The sequence below is a fragment of the Halichoerus grypus genome, chromosome 13 (genome assembly GCF_964656455.1).
Source record: "Halichoerus grypus chromosome 13, mHalGry1.hap1.1, whole genome shotgun sequence".
In the NCBI taxonomy this organism is placed as follows: domain Eukaryota; kingdom Metazoa; phylum Chordata; class Mammalia; order Carnivora; family Phocidae; genus Halichoerus; species Halichoerus grypus.
In genome coordinates, this window is record NC_135724.1 from 90,013,330 (window position 1) to 90,017,710 (window position 4,381).

Sequence of the window (4,381 nt, forward strand, 5' to 3'; positions counted from 1 at the left end):
ATGTCCCGGGGACAACGCCGCAGCCCAAAGGTGGAAAGGGGCAGGGGCGGGGGGAGGGGCAGAGTGAAAGTGGCTAGAAGGGGGTCTCGTAACATCCAAACTGTGATAACAGCATTAGCTGCCGTTTGTGGAGCATTTACGATGTGCTAGACCCTTTGCTAAGTGTTTTCCACGCATTATCTCATGTAAATGAATCTCATTATGTCACGAAAACCTGTGAGTAGCGACTAATATTATCACCATTTTGCAAGTGAGGGAACAGAGGCTCAGAGAGGTGGAGAGACTTCCCAGCGTTCACACAGATAGTGGGGATCTCCGCTTTCAGCCCGAACCGGCTGATGCGAAAATCCTGCTCTTGACTGTCACATCATACTGTCCCCTGAGGAGTCTGGATGTCAGCCCACAGGTAAGGGCACAACATTGGCCGAAGGTTTAAAAAAGAGAAGAGAGGATCATGGTTGTCCTTGAATTTCGAAAGATCTCTCAACCAGCTGGAGGAAGATGGGCTGGGGCTGGCAAGAGGGGAGACCAAGGGTCCATTAGGAAGTGATTTCAGGGGCGCCTGGGTGGCTCAGTTGGTTAAGCATCTGCCTTCGACTCAGGTCATGATCCCAGGGTCCTGGGATCGAGCCCCGAGTTGGGGTCTCTGCTTAGCGGGGAGTCTGTCTCTCCCTCTCACTCTCCCTCTGTACTCTCTCTGTCAAATAAATAAAATCTTAAAAAAAAAAAAAAAAAAAGGAGTGATTTCATGAGTCCAGAGGAGGGGTGATTTGATTTTAAACTCAGGCATTGTCCTAGCACTGAGGACAAGGGGGCAGAACTTTGAGATATTTCAGAGAAAGTCTACAGGATCTGGGGGTCAGTTGAGGGAGGGAGCTGAGGGGGAGTCTGGTCTCTGCTCCAGCAACTGGGTGGGGAAATGGAATACAATTCATCTACACGAATGTCCCAGCAGGTCAGAGTCTCACGTAAATATTCAAATCATACTCTGGGGTTCTCAGAATGTTGATGTAGCCTATGATTCAACCATTGTTAGTTTGATAATTCCAGAAACTATAGTATTGGGGAAAACCCAATTTTCTAGAAAGGTAAGAGGTGGATTCCACTCCTGATAGAGTCGTAGATGGTATTATTGTTGGAGATAGCCCTGCCCATCCTTAAGGCCCCTCACCCTATACATGATATATCCCTGTGCCTTTGACAGCAGGCTCGACCATGTGACTCATTTCAGCCAACAGAGCGTAAGCACGAGAAACACAGTTCACTTCTGGGTGAAGCCCTGGGGGCCACGGCAAAATCGTCCACTTTTCTTTCCTGTCTACCACAAACCCGGGTTCCCAGAGTAAAGACTGCGGCCTTTAATGGACACATAGTGTGAGCAGTAAACCTTTGTTGTTGTAAGCCGCTGAGATTTGTAGGTATATGGTCCTGAGCAGAGCGTAGATTGAGGTGACTGATATCATTACTCAGAGCACTGTTTCTGAATTTATAAAAGAGTGATCTCTGGAAGCCAAGATGGGTTCACTTAGGACAAGTCACACCTGACAAAGGTGGTTGAGTTATTTGATGAGGCTACTCTGGGTCACTGGAGTGATACATCAGAGGAATTCTGTAACTCTGAGGGGTACCTGCATTTCAGCAAGGCATTGACAAGGTGAACAAGATGGGGAAGAGTGAGCTCAGCGAGAGCATGACTAAATGGTTTTGTAACCATCAGAGTGACGAGCCAAGGAAGGCTGATCTAACACAGCTGATGCCAACCTTCAGAAAGGTCTCTAGTATTATGCCACAGGACTCTGCCTTTGTTCCATTCAGTTCAACATTTTTATCAATGATTTTTCACAAGGCCTTCAAAAGTATGCTGATTACATTCAACAATGATACAAAGCTGGGAAAAATAAGCTGATGAATGGTGAGATATTTTTGGGGGGCAGGGTGAGATATTTTTGGCAGAGCATAACAAGATGAATAGTAGGAGAGATCAAACCACATTCCAAAAAACCAAAAGGACTAGAATGGAAGATACACCAGCATACGTGGAAAAAACGGGACTTCGTTGACCGTGAGCTCAGTATGAGTAGTTGTTAGGAAGTGCCAATATTCATCGAGCACTCACGATGCACCATTTCGTTAAGTAATTTACAGAATTACCTCATGGTATTCTTCACAATGACCCTGGTTATTTCATGCTGTGCTTTGCAAGAGTTGTTTTCATTGAATTACTGATAGAAAAGAAGTATATGTATACATATGTGTGTGTGTGTGTATATATATAACTTTATATATAACTATACATATCTTTATGTATTTATATCAAGATATATAGTTATATATAAAGATATATATAACTTTTTTTGTAAAGAAACTCCTAGGAGGTAGGGTCCAATCCTTTTGGAACGCATATTTTCTATCATTTCTTCTTAAGGGTTCAATTTAATTCCACATTGACTGAGCACCTATGATGCGCCCAACACTCTTCCAGGTGCTGGGGATCGACTGGGGATAAGACAGGTAAGGTTCCTTCCTCCGTGGAGTTGCTGCTAGTGTGGGAGACACACCAAAAGTGAACCCCACGATTTTAGGGGGCAGTACATTCTAAGGAGAGCAAAAAGCAGGGTCATGGAACGCAGAGGCTGGGGAGGGAAGGAGGGGCGACTAGGCAGGATGGTCAGGGAAGGCATCCTGAGGGGGTGACATCTGAGCAAAGCCCTAAATGGTGAGATAAATCCAGCCAGTGGTTCCAAGTCAAAAACTTCCTCACCCTCCCCTTCCTCTTTGATTAGAAGCCAAGGCACCAGGATCGACAACAGAACAGCTGCTTCAGGAGCCCAGGCAAGAGGAGAGGGTCTAAGAAGCTTCCAGATGTGTCCAGCACTCTGACCAGCTGGCTTCTAGGCAGTCTTCACTGGGCCCTCAACACCGGCAGATGCCAGGAGCCCCACCGTGGGCAAACTCTAGTGAAGGCACAGAAAGTCAATCTGGAACTGGGGTGGGGGGGTTGGGGGGGGGTATTTTCTTTAACTTGGATTTATTTTTGCGGCTATCGGGTTTCCTTGTCTGTTAGGAAGCCCTAGGGAATTATTTGCTTAACAAGAGCATTCGGTATTTCTCAAAGGCTTTATTATTTTTTTTTTTTAACGTTCTTTCCCTTTGCTCTTGTTTTTCTTCTCTTTGTTTGGCTTTTGAGCAAAAACTTCCTACCCACTGTGATATTTTCCCCCTGAATAGCTAAGTAGGCTAGAAAAACAGTAGTAGGAAACACGGTGGATGGCCAGGAATCTGGGAACCTCCCAGAAGAACCAGGGTCAGCTACTCCAACCTCGGCTCATGTGGGCAAATGGCTCCAAAGACAGGTTGGCCATCGAAGTCCCACGGAAGGTCTCCCCACTTTGCAAGGTGCCACTGCTAAAGCCCCTCGGGGAGGATGTGGCAGTTGCAAAGGGCCTATTTGGCATGCCCTGGGGGGAACTAAGAGATGCACTTTGGCACCCGTCTGCAGCGTGAAGGTGGTGACAAGAGCATCTTGCGTCCGGCAGTCACTCGAGGGACATTGGTGGATCCCAATTCCAGCCAACGACGTTGTTAAATCGAGCCTGTAAGACAATGAGTTGAATTCCAAAGGACTGAGAGAAGCCCGTGGAAACAGTGATGGAGCACAGAGCTGCCAACAAGTCCGATGCGAAGGGAAGGAGGTGCCCGGAGGAAATTTCACTGGGAGAAAACACGGCTGGTGGAAGAGAAGTCACCCCTTGTCTTTTGCGCCGAGAGTGAAAGCAGCGTTTCCACACTGTGAAATTAAGATGAGATTCGCTTATTTTGGATTTTTACCACTTTTGATTTATTTTTCAAGATGAAGTTCCCATCAAACCTCTCTCTCCTTTTTTTTAATCCGTTCATTTTTTAAAATACGGAATTTCGAGGGCACCTGGGGGGCTCAGTCGGTTGGGCGTCTGCCTTCGGCTCAGGTCATGATCCCGAGGTCCTGGGATCGAGCCCCGCATCAGGCTCCCTGCTCCGAAGGAAGCCTGCTTCTCCTTCTGCTGGTCCCCCTGCTTGTGCACACTCTCTCTCTCAAATAAATAAATAAAATCTTAAAAATAATAATAATAAAATATGGAATTTTTGACCCCACATCAATGGCTTTGCGTCGGGTGCCCTGGCTCTGGTCCCTGCCCCCTTTCTGCCCTTCCCTTCCTGCGAGTGTCCACCAGGCTGGGGTCCCAGAGAGGATTATTTCACATCCCTGTCCTGTGTCCCAGAAGTTGGCACCGAGACTCCAGTGAGCTGAGGTGTCCTTCCTCTGGAGTCTGCTGTATAAAGGAAGAGCCCCTACTTCTCACCTTCCCTCCCCTCCTCTTCTTACTGGAGGGTAAGCAGCTCG

At 47.2% G+C, this 4,381-nt stretch overlaps 1 long non-coding RNA gene across 1 annotated transcript; it reads left to right on the forward strand.

The window, feature by feature from the left end:
• The first annotated feature begins 256 nt into the window (after positions 1-256).
• On the forward strand, positions 257-2,976 carry LOC118528391 (uncharacterized). The gene is made up of 3 exons (XR_004913624.2): positions 257-406; positions 2,426-2,511; positions 2,784-2,976. It is a non-coding gene; the product is annotated as an uncharacterized LOC118528391 (long non-coding RNA).
• Positions 2,977-4,381: the final 1,405 nt, after the last annotated feature.